Source organism: Homarus americanus, unplaced genomic scaffold, assembly GCF_018991925.1.
Source record: "Homarus americanus isolate GMGI-L3 unplaced genomic scaffold, GMGI_Hamer_2.0 scaffold32583, whole genome shotgun sequence".
Lineage (NCBI taxonomy): Eukaryota > Metazoa > Arthropoda > Malacostraca > Decapoda > Nephropidae > Homarus > Homarus americanus.
The window spans coordinates 7,041,508-7,055,137 of record NW_024713129.1 but is presented as its reverse complement, the minus strand read 5'-3'; positions in this window follow the sequence as shown (position 1 = coordinate 7,055,137).

Below are 13,630 nucleotides of genomic sequence, written 5' to 3'. Positions count from 1 at the left end.
TATATGTGTTTTTGTATTGTCATTATGCTTCTCTCTACTCACACCTTGAGTACGATGACTTAGTCCCTTGAGTACGATGACTTAGTCCCTTGAGTACGATGACTTAATCCCTTGTCTGTGGTGATTTAATCCTTTGAGTACAATGACTTAATTCTTTGACTACGGTAACTTTAACCCTTGAGTACGGTGAATTAATCCCTTGAGTACAGTAACTTAACCTCTTTAATACAATTACTTAATCCCTTGAGTACGTTGACTTAAACCCTTGAGTACAGTGAATTAATCCTTTAAATAAAATAAATAAACCGTAGTCTTAAAGATCTAAAAAAAAAAATCAAAGTTCAAAGATTCAAAACTTCAAAATTCCTGGATTCAAAAAGTCTACAGATCGAAGCTCAAAATTCTGGGAGGGAGGTAGGGGGAGAGAGGGGGGAGGTAGGGGAGAGAGGGGGGGAAGGTGTCAAACTACAAATTCCAAGGGTATAAAGTTTCAAGTTTTAAATTCCAGGCGTTGATTTTTTGACCAGAATATTTCCGGCTGGTTGTACAGTACATCTCTCCCTTGTCCTCTGTCCCTCACCAGGAAATATTACCTCACCCTAAATTCTGAGACAGCCAATGTTCCCTCACTTTGTGGCTGGTGGTGAGGAGGGAGGGAGAAAACGGTGGAGAGAGAGGGAGAGAAGGAGGAAAAGGGTGTGTGAGGGGATAGGGAAGGAAAGAGGGTGAGGGAGGGGAGGAGAGACATGATAGGGAAGAGGGAAAGGAGAGGATAGAGAAGGACGGAAAGAGGGAGAAGTAGGAAGGAGATAGGAAAGGAGGGAGGGGAGGAGAGTGAAGGAAGAAGGGAGGGAATAACGAATGAAGGAGGGAATAGAAAAATAGGAAGAGAGCGGAAAGAGGGAGAGAAAAATACAGTAAAGAGGGAGAAAGGGGAAGAATGGATAGAAGGAAGAAACAAGAAGAGAAAGTGAAGGAGGAAGAGGAATGAATGGAAGGAATTACAGAACAGTGGGGGGAAGGAGGAACAACAACCACCACCACCTCTTCCACCATCACTACCACCTCCCCCACCACCACTGCCACCATCACCGCCCCTCCCCCCTCCACCACCAACACTACTACCACTACTACCACCACTACCCCCACCCCCACCACTATTACAACCACCACTATCACTAATAGCAGTGTTGGACAAATGGCTTCTCCCCAGTGCTAGTGCGGGGGGCCCCAAGGGTAGCAATAACCCAGCAGGTGGCCCGTACTTACAAACACACACACACACACACACACACACTAAGTAAATCAAACACCCACGCTAAGTAAATCATACGCACACGCAAAGTAAACAAACACACACGCGCGAAGTAAAACAAACACGCACGCTAAGTACAATAAACACGTGTACTAAATAAAACCAACACATGCTAAGTAAAACAAACAGCTAAATAAAACAAACACGAACACTAAGTAAACAACAAAAATATAATACAAAATGAAAGCATAATTGGAGCAATAAAGACACACAATATAAACAATTACGCGTGAGTTAAAAACACAGTGTTAATAGTAAACACAGAAATATATATTTTAGGTTCGTAATTCCTCTCCTTGTTGACCGTCGACGTACTGTAGTGTAGAAAATTAATGCGTTAAAGGTGTAAAATATTATAAAAGGTATTGTAAGTCTAGTACAGGTGAGATACATTTTTGTTATACGGGAATTCAATTTATGAGACACCAGAAAAACAAGTTATATTACAGGCGACTTACCTTACTTGTTTAACATGGTACTTACATTATGCGGTACTTGTTTAACGTGGTACTTACATTATGCGGTACTTGTTTAACGTGGTACTTACATTATGCGGTACTTGTTTAACGTGGTACTTACATTATGCGGTACTTGTTTAACGTGGTACTTACATTATGAGGTACTTGTTTTACGTGGTACTCACATTATGAGGTACTTATTTAACGTGGTACTTACATTAAGCGGTACTCGTTTAACGTGGTTCTTACATTATGGGGTACTTGTTTTACGTGGTACTCACATTATGAGGTACTTGTTTAACGTGGTACTTACATTAAGCGGTACTTGTTTTGCCAGATACTCAATTTAAATGGAGCGTATTTAGTTGACACCATAATCATTACACAGAACACATCACACGGTACTCACTTCACACGGTACAGTACTTAACACAGCGTTTATTTCATACACGGAAATTCCCAACGCACGTGAATACCCACTCCAAGCTGACAGTTACTTAACAGTCCTCAACTCGATATTCTAGTCCACAATTCTCTGCTCCTTCCTCAGGTTTATAACATCTGTGAGTTAATTCATTAGTCTCTCACATATATTAATAATACCTCAAAGGTCACATCATTTCGTATCCAAATACACACACAAAAAAATGAGGTTAAAATCTACGTCAAATATGCATGAGATTTGCATATATTTTAATATTCATGATGTGTCAAAATGTGTTCCGAGTCGGGTTTTGAGAGGAATGTGACCCCAGGGTGTTTACGACTCGCCTGTATAAATACCACAACACCAACAACATTTGAAGTAAGATTTTCAAAGGGATATTTTGAAGTGGCTTGAACTTTTGTTGTTGTTGTTGTTGTTGTTAGTGAAAGGAAGGAAGGAGAGTGTAGGAGTTGATGGAATACTGACGACATGGAGTGAAATAAGTCGACAATATTTATTAGGAATTTAATGTCGTGAAACATAATTTTGTATTTTGGGGAGTTGTTGTTATTATTATTGTTATTATTATTATGATTAGTAGTAGTAGTAGTAGTAGTAATAGTAGTAGTAGTAGTAGTAGTAGTAGTAGTAGTAATAGTAGTAGTAGTAGTATATGAAAATATACACAGATTGCCAAGTTAACAAAAACATAAATTAATAATAAAACTGACAATAAAAGTAAAAATCAGGCGCAAAAATTATCAGTATGGCCGGAGATGAAAAAACAACAACTCTGTAGTCGTAATTCAGACATATAATTTGCTTTCATAGCCTTTGTGTGTGTGTGTGTGTGTGTGTGTGTGTGTGTGTGTGTGTGTGTGTGTGTGTGTGTTTATTGTATATTTTACATTATATATTTTCACCATATTCTCAATAAAAAGATTATAGACATCCACCCGAATGTGTAGTATTAAATGTGTCTACACCGCAAGAGCAGAAACGATAATTTTTCCAAATAAAGAAGAAGCTTGTCTTGACTTCCCTAACCCAATGGAATGAACCAAAGTATTGTGAAAAGAATAATCCCCGCTATTGTGGTATTCATACTAGAAATTCTTCAGCGTTCATTTTGACATTTGTACGCATTTCTCAGGAATGCATTGAGAATTTAGAAAATAAATTAAATTTAGATATACGAGAAATGGTGTGAACTGCGAAATTCCAACAATGTGTGACAGAATCAAATATGGACAACAACACCAGGAGGGAGGAGGGAAGGTAATAATCGAGAGGTGGAGAAAGTCTTCCTTTCGTTCTTCGCTCAATTGTAATATATATATATATATATATATATATATATATATATATATATATATATATATATATATATATATATATATATATATATATATATATATATATATTGTAGATCCATAATAGAAACGTGGATAAGATAAATCTTGATAAAATCACACAGGGAAAAGGGAAACAATGGAGAACCTTAGCTTTCGTCTTTATTCAAGACATGTTCAGAGGCAACTTTACCTTATATGTATGGATTGATCAAAACACATAAGCTTAATAATCCATTACGTCCGATCGTGAGTTCTGTGGGTTGTGTTACGTACAAATTATCCAAGTGGTTGGTTAGGATGCTATCCCCTCTTACAGGCCAAATATCTAATTCACATATACACAACAGCAGTGATTTAATTGATAAACTCAAGAAACACAATGAACCATGTGAATTAATAAGTTTTGATGTAAATTTACTTTTCACTAGAGTACCAGTGAAAGACCTACTTTCATTCCTTAGAGATAAGTTGCCTCTGTTAGATTTAACTATTGAACATGATACATATTCAAATTGATAGAGTTATGCGTTACTAACAATGTGTTTAGAGCAAATGGAAAGTTTTACAAGCAAATATTTGGCATGAGCATGGGTAATTGTCTTTCAGCTCCTTTAACCTGTATTTATATAGAGTTTTTTAAGACTAGATTACTACCCAATATAGTGGACTTTATTCCTCCATGGTATAGATATGTAGATGATGTTCTTTGTCTTTGGCCTAAGAACAGTGACCCATTGGAATCTTTATACAAGCTTAATGATCTTGTCCCTAGTATTACCTTCAAAATAAAGAGAGAAAAATGGATCCCTTCCATTTCTTGATATGCTTATCATGAGAAATGAACATAACTATAAATTTAGGGTGTACAGAAAGCCTACACAGGTAGATAGCTTCATACATTTTTTATCGAGTCGCCATGAATCTACCAAATGTCAGTTTTTTTCTGCTATGTTTTTGAGATGTTTGCGTATTTGTGACCCTGAATTTATTGAAGAAGAACTGCAACACATTCAGTCCATTGCACAAAAACTTGGGTACCTTTCAGTGTTTGTTGATTGTTGTTTTAAAATGGCTCAAAAATCCTTTTATTCTACTCACACTAGGCAAGCTCCTACATTTAAGAATATTTTGACTACCTTATCGCAATGAATTTGTCCCGTTAGTTCAGTCCCTTAAATTATTAAACATTAATGCTGTTTTCAAGTATTACTAATATATTAATTAAGAATAGCCAAACCTTGAATGTAAATGGTAGTGTTTACTGTATTCCATGTAGCAATTGTAATGGAAATTATGTAGGTCAGACTGGGAAAACATTGCAACTCTGAATTACATAGCTTAAGTACAATATTAGAACAGCATCTGAAAGCAGTGCACTGTTCGTTCATGTTAGGAACAATAATCATCCCATAGATTGGGAAAACAGTTTAGAAGTGTATAAATCATCATGTGTCACAGAAAGACTTCTAGTTGAAGCAAGTTTGATTAGGGAATTAAATTCTATACACATTAGTGATGGTCAGTACAAAACTGATAATATGTTACACAAATTTATTAGTCAGTGGCCCAAGATTAAAAATGCTTTGAAAGCATTTAAGGTAGATGTAGGATAGATGATTAGTGGGTCTCATATTGTTTACCTGACTTGACATGACTAGTTATGTCGCCCGTTCTTATAAGTTCTTCTTATGTTTGCTGTGAGGTTTAGTGGATGTCATATTGTTGGACCTGACCTCATGTATAGTAAGGTCACCCTATGTACATAAGCTCTCTCTCAGTCTTTGTAATTCAGTTGCCTTTGAAGATGTCTTGAATAAAGACGAAAGCTAAGGTTCTCCATTGTTTCCCTTTTCCCTGTGTGATTTTATCAATATATATATATATATATATATATATATATATATATATATATATATATATATATATATATATATATATATATATATATATATATATATATATATATATAGGAGAGATATGGTTTCATTGAGACATAGTGTTCAGTGAGAGACATGGTGTTAACTGAGAGACATAGTGTACACTGAGAGAAATGGTGTTCACTGAGAGACGCGGTTTTCACTGAGACATGGTGTTCACTGAGAGACATAGTGAACACTGACTGACGTAAATAAAATCAGTTAAAATCAACCCAAAACTCGATATTTTTTACAGCAATGATAATTTACAGAAGTTAACATTAGTACCTGGAGAAAAAGACAGAATCTCTTATGAACTAATACAATATAAGGACGAAAGAATGTTAGTGATAAGTGATGGAACGAAGAGCTTATATAACAAATGTACATAAAATTAAGTTTACGTATGGATCATGTAAGGATAGCAAGGGAGGCGAAGACAAACCCCAAAGGATTCTACCAAATGTATCAAACTAAAACACGAGAAAAGATTGGACCAATACAGTCAGACACCGGCGAGCTCACTGATAACGACAGAGAAATGAGCAATAATTTGAATAAATATATTTCAACAGTTTTCACCACCGAAAATTTAAACATGATACCCGAGGCACCGACTCTATTCAGAGATAGTGAAGAAAACAAATTAAGCGAGATAGTAGTGACTAGTAACGATGTTAGTAAGCAAATAGACAAACTAAAGCCTAATAAGTCACCTGGTCCCGATGAGATATTTGCCAGAGTATTAAAGGAATGTAAGGAAGAGCTTAGTATTCCCTTAGCAAAGTTGTTTAACATGTCCTTAAAAACAGGTGTAGTACCAGAATCCTGGAGGATAGCGAATGTAATACCGATTTTCAAGAAGGGGATAGATCACTATCCTCTAACTACCGCCCAATCAGTCTAACATCAATAGTAGGCAAATTACTGGAAGCAATCATTTCAAACTCTATTCGAAATCACCTGGAGAAGCACCGATTGATCAATGATTCCCAGCATGGCTTCACAAGCGGACGTTCTTGTCTAACTAATCTATTAACATTCTTTTCATCAGTTTTCGAATCGGTGGACGAGGGGCACAATTATGATGTGGTATATCTCGACTTTAGCAAAGCCTTCGACAGAGTCCCCCACGAAAGACTAATTAGAAAGGTAGAAGCTCATGGCATCAAAGGTAACATCCTTAAATGGATTAGGGCGTGATTACAGGACAGGAAACAGCGAGTGAGCATTAACGGCACTAAGTCCCATTGGAGCAACGTCACAAGTGGAGTTCCCCAAGGCTCAGTACTTGGACCATTATTATTTATTATATACATAAACGACATAGATATCGGCATAGACTGCAACATAAGTAAATTTGCTGATGACACTAAAATAGGACGTGTTATTAAATCTGACGAGGACTCAGCAAAACTACAGGAAGATCTAAACAAATTTTTCGAATGGTCTGAAAAATGGCAGATGAAATTCAACGTGGACAAATGTAAAGTACTCAGTATAGGAGATGTAAACAGGGAAACCAGATACCAGATGAACAACGATGCCACAGAGAAATCCGACTGCGAGAGAGATTTAGGAGTAATGATAAGTAGGAACCTTAAGCCAAGTAAACAATGTGTTTTTGCTCGTAACAAGGCTAATAAAGTACTTGGGTTCATACAAAGGAGTGTTAGTTACAAGACTAGCGAGGTCATCCTAAAACTGTATCTTGCTCTTGTGAGACCACACCTGGATTACGCAGTTCAGTTCTGGTCACCGTATTACAGAATGGATATAGAATCCTTGGAAAGAATTCAGAGGAGAATGACAAGACTAATCCCGGGCATTAGGAACCTTGAGTATAGAGACAGGTTAAAGCATCTTAATTTGCACTCCCTCGAGAGACGTAGAGCGAGGGGCGACCTGATAGAGGTGTACAAGTGGAAGGCAGGGCTAAACAAAGGGGACATTACAAAGGTACTCAAACTATCCAACCAGGAGCGAACTCGTAACAATGGTTTTAAATTAGACAAATTTAGATTTAGGCAGGAAATAGGAAAACACTGGTTTGGAAACAGAGTAGTGGATGAATGGAACAAGTTACCAAATATCATCATTAACTCGAATACGCTGAATAGCTTCAAACATAGGTTGGATGCTTATATGAGCAATAGGGGTTGGGTGTAAACGAGACTGCCCAGTATGGGCCAATAGGCCCGCTGCAGTTTCCTCCATTCTTATGTTCTTATGTGTCTATGAAACAAACAAACAAATTAACAAGAATTACCTTAAAAAGAAAATATAATTGAAAGGTAAATTATAGTAAGTAAAAATAATATAAATCCAAATTACCTTAAACAATTCATAAAAAACTTAACCATAAATCACATTATACACACCAGAAAATTGTTAACTGAAATCCAAATTACCTTTATAAATCGTGAGTTACATTATGTCATTACGAAAGGTTAATAAAAAATATACAACTGACAGCAAACTCAATTGGATTAGTTAACGCGATTATACGATGAGTCAGATTATATCCGATTATATTAAGAGTAATCATACCCCCCCAGGAGGCCAGCACGTTTATATAGGTACGGTATATGAACATAATAATATACATTTTTTATAGTATAGATAAATTTGATATATCACGTACAGGTATATGAAACTGAAATATGTCACATTATATCAGTCATATATCTTAGACTATAATATAATGATAGACATGTTAAGTTACCGTACTCAGGGAATACAGTCACCCCATTCACGAAATTAATTCATCATACTTAAGAGATAAAGTCATCGTTCTCAAGGGATTAAATCATAGTACTCAAGCAGTTAAGTCATCGTTCTCAAGGGATTAAATCATCATACTCAAACAAGTAAGTCATCGTTCTCAAGGGATTAAATCATCGTACTCAAACAAGTAAGTCATCGTTCTCAAGGGATTAAATCATCATACTCAAACAAGTAAGGCATCGTTCTCAAGAGGATTAAATCATCATACTCAAACAAGTAAGTCATCGTTCTCAAGGGATTAAATCATCATACTCAAACAAGTAAGTCATCGTTCTCAAGGGATTAAATCATCATACTCAAACAAGTAAGTCGTTCTCATTAAATCATCATACTCAAGTTAAGTCATCAAGGGATTAAATCATCATACTCAAACAAGTAAGTCATCGTTCTCAAGGGATTAAATCATCATACTCAAACAAGTAAGTCATCGTTCTCAAGGGATTAAATCATCATACTCAAACAAGTAAGTCATCGTTCTCAAGGGATTAAATCATCATACTCAAACAAGTAAGTCATCGTTCTCAAGGGATTAAATCATCATACTCAAACAAGTAAGTCATCGTTCTCAAGGGATTAAATCATCATACTCAAACAAGTAAGTCATCGTTCTCAAGGGATTAAATCATCATACTCAAGCAGTTAAGTCATCGTTCTCAAGGGATTAAATCATCATACTCAAACAAGTAAGTCATCGTTCTCAAGGGATTAAATCATCATACTCAAACAAGTAAGTCATCGTTCTCAAGGGATTAAATCATCATACTCAAGCAGTTAAGTCATCGTTCTCAAGGGATTAAATCATCATACTCAAACAAGTAAGTCATCGTTCTCAAGGGATTAAATCATCATACTCAAACAAGTAAGTCATCGTTCTCAAGGGATTAAATCATAGTACTCAAGCAGTTAAGTCATCGTTCTCAAGGGATTAAATCATAGTACTCAAGCAGTTAATTCATCGTTCTCAAAGGATTAAATCATCATATTCGTAAGATTAAATCATCATACTCAAACAAGTAAGTCATCGTTCTCAAGGCATACTCAAACAAGTAAGTTAAATCATCATACTCAAACAAGTAAGTCATCGTTCTCAAGGGATTAAATCATCATACTCAAACAAGTAAGTCATCGTTCTCAAGGGATTAAATCATCATACTCAAACAAGTAAGTCATCGTTCTCAGGGATTAAATCATCATACTCAAACAAGTAAGTCATCGTTCTCAAGGGATTAAATCATCATACTCAAACAAGTAAGTCATCATTTCTCAAAGTTCTCAAGGGATTAAATCATCATACTCAAGCAGTTAAGTCATCGTTCTCAAGGGATTAAATCATCATACTCAAACAAGTAAGTCATCGTTCTCAAGGGATTAAATCATCATACTCAAACAAGTAAGTCATCGTTCTCAAGGGATTAAATCATAGTACTCAAGCAGTTAAGTCATCGTTCTCAAGGGATTAAATCATAGTACTCAAGCAGTTAATTCATCGTTCTCAAGAGATTAAATCATCATATTCAAATTATATAAAATACGTGTATATATTGTAAAAAAAAAAATTACTGTGCTTTCCATCTCTGGGCACATAGGCAGTACATTACTAAACAACACAAACCAACAAGCATATTATTTTCCTGAACACGGCGCCAGAAACCACACTCTCTGGCATAAAGAAAAACACTCAACGTTCAATTTCCTGATGAAAAACACCGCTTTGTAATTCTTCTGTGTGTGCGTGGGTGTGTGTGTGTGCGTGGGTGTATGCGTGTGTGTTATGGGAGGGCTTTGTGTTTGTGTGGGTGTGTGTGTGTGTGTGTGCGTGCGTGGGTGTATGCGTGTGTGTTATGGGAGGGGCTTTGTGTGTGTATGTGTGTGTGTGTGTGTGTGTGTGTGGGTGTATGCGTGTGTGTTATGGGAGGGGCTTTGTGTTTGTGTGGGTGTATGTGTGTGTATGTGTGTGTGTGTGTGTGGGTGTGGTGTGTGTGTTATGGGGAGGGCTTTGTGTGTGTGTGTGTGTGTGTGTGTGTGTGTGTGTGTGTGTGTATGGTGTGTGTGTGGGGTGTGTGTGTGTGTGTGTTTGTGTGTGTGTGTGTGTGTGTGTGTGTGTGTGTGTGTGGTGTATGCGTGTGTGTATGGGGAGCTGTGTGTTGTGGGTGTGTGTGTGTGTGTGTGTGTGTGGGTGTATGCGTGGTGTGTTGTGGGCTTGTTGTGTGTGTGTGTGGTGTATGTGTGTGTGTGTGTGTGTGTGTGTGTGTGTGTGGGTGTATGTGTGTTTATGGGAGGCTTTGTGTTTGTGTGTGGGTGTATGTGTGTGTGTGTGTGTGTGTGTGTGTGTGGGTATTGGGTGTTATTGGAGGGCTTTGTGTTTGTGTGTGGGTGTAGTATTTTATCAACAACCATAAAAAACACACGTCACAAAAACCTACAAAACGTCCATCTTTCAATCCCTACCTTTACACACGCCACCACCAATCCTACCTAGCCTACAAAATACCACAACCTACAAGCCCCCACAAACGCCAATCCCACACAACACCCCACCCACAACCCCAATCCACAACCCCATCCACCACCTCACAAGGCCCTACCACAACCCCTGAAACCCCACCACATAACCTCACAAACCCCACCACAACCTCACAAAGCCCCACCACAACCTCACAAACCCCACCACAACCTCACAAACCTACAGCCCCCACAAACCCCACCACATAACCCACAAACCCACCACAACCCCACAAATCCTACAATCCCTGAAACCCCACCACAACCCCAAGCCCCACCACATAACCTCACAAACCCCACCACAACCTCCCACAAGCCCTACCACAACCTCAAAACGCACAACCCACAAACGCCACAAACACAACCCCACAAATCCACCACAACCCCACAACCTCACAAACCCCACCACATAACCTCACAAACGCTACCACAACCTCACAAACCCCACCACAGAACCTCACAAACCCTACCACAACCCCACAAACGCTACCACAACCTCACGTATCATACACACCACAAACCCAGGACTTCTCTGCCACAGTAGCACCTCCTCACCTCCCGCATCACCACCCCCACCATAAGGCGAGCTCGGCAGGAGGCACACAAGAGGGGCAAGAAGTGGCAATAAGGCAGTCTTGAGTGTGGAATGATTGCGTCTTTCTTAGTGGCTGACTGCTGACCAATAGGGAGAGAGTAAGAAGACTGGGTATTTGTTAAGAGTGAAATTGTGGGTTTGGGGTCATATTTCTCTCTCTCTCTCTCTCTGTCTCTCTCTCTCTCTCTCTCTCTCTCTCTCTCTCTCTCTCTCTCTCTCTCTCTCTCCATTCCTCGAGCAGTTAAGTAAACAGTCTTTTTCGCTGCCTTAAACTTATAGCATTTTATATTCAGTAATAAGCACCTCAAGGCGTTTTTTTCTCAGCTAATCACCCTGATGCTATTACTGCCCAATTACCTCGTTAGCTCGTTAATAAGCAACACAAGAGCGTCCTCGGCTAGACCACGCCCCGGGCACTGTAACAAGATCCGTGAGCTGCATATAGATTCCGAGGCTCCAGACGAGGACATAAGACTCGACCCGAATCCCCCTTATCAAAAGATGAAATAGAATGTGATCCTCTTGAAAGAGAATTAGATTCGCTTAAAACGTAATCCGATCCCTTTTATTGCATGTAATCTAGAATTCACCTCCATTAAAAGAAGTTCGTCGATCCCTTCTCTGAGTAGATTAAATAGTATTCACCCCCGTTTTTACTGGATATAAAACAGGTTTCACGTTCCTTCACCTGAACTAGATATAAAATCCAATTGTGTACATCAAAGGTGAACACTGACTCAGGAATCTCTGTTATGAAGCCGCGTTTATAAGCACTAAGAATAGATAGTTCATACGTGTGTCAAAGTGATGGTGGTATTTCGAATGTTTTCATCAATAAAGAAACATCATCAGACGTTATACACTACACAATTTAAATCCCACACGAGACCTTGTCTAAAGATTATTAAAAAACAAATTTAATCGAAAATAAATTACAAACAGAATATTAATCATGATAACAAGAAGATTATAGACACATATTGATAGACAACATTACACAAACACCCAGATCACAGTACCAAAACAATCCTATATTCTGAACCTTTGAGAAGGAATTCCCTCCCCTATACTGCAGTTATATGTAGATTCCAATCCCCTGTACCCCGATGGAAGATCAGGTACTGTTAATTATATTTTAGTTGGTTTATTTCAAAATTGTATTATTTGTGTCGTCTGTGACAGGACAAGACATTCCGAGTGCTAGTTACGACAACGTGAATAACAGTCACGCCAGGCAGAACAAGTCACGCAATGCAGACTAATAGTCACGCCAAGCAGACTAATAGTCACGCCAAGCAGAATAATAGTCATGCCAGGCAGAATAATAGTCACACCAAGCAGACTAATAGTCACGCCAAGCAGACTAATAGTCAGGCCAAGCAGAATAATAGTCACACTAAGTAGATAAATAGTCACACCAGGCAGACTAATAGTCCCGCCAGGCAGATTAAGTCACACCAGGCAGCATAATACTCACACCAGGCAGAATAATAGTCACACCAGGCAGATTAATAGTCACACCAGGCAGATTAATAGTCACACCAGGCAGTATAAGTCACGCCAGGAAGAATAATAGTCACGCTAGGCAGATTAATAAACACCAAACAGAACAATAGTCACAACAAGCAGAATAATAGTCACGCCAGACAGAATAATAGTCACACCGCTAGCCGTGGATGGAGCAAGTGGGCGGTTCTTTAAAGAGGAGAGAGAGAGAGAGAGAGAGAGAGAGAGAGAGAGAGAGAGGTCAGTTTACAGTGACCTGGTTATGTCTACACAGTCAGTACCTAGTCCTAGTGTGTACATCGAGTGTATTTTGTTTGTAAATGTGTAGACAAAGGTGTAGCTTGTGTACAGTCTCACTCTGGTTGTATTGTGTGTATGCGATCATTAATAAGTTTGGTGGAGGTTGTTGCTCTGTTTTAAGTGAAGGTTAATTGTGTGTGAGTGAGTGGGAGTGAGTGGGTGAGGGAAAAATTATATATACAAACAAGGTGGGAGGGAAAGAGGAGGAGTAGGAGAGGGAGGAAGAGTGGGGGAGGGAGGAGGAGAGGGAGGAAGAGTGGGGGAGGGAGGAGGAGAGGGAGAGGGAGGAGGAGAGGGAGGTAGGGAGAAAAAAAATCTTAAAATGGGATAAAAAAATAGAAAAAAAATAATATAATCAATAAAGGTAATTAATAATATCATAGATGGAAGAAATAAACTCAAACGAAAGCATGAAAGGTAATCGAAGTAAGTTATATTAGAAATCCATGAAGCAGCAATACGTAACTTA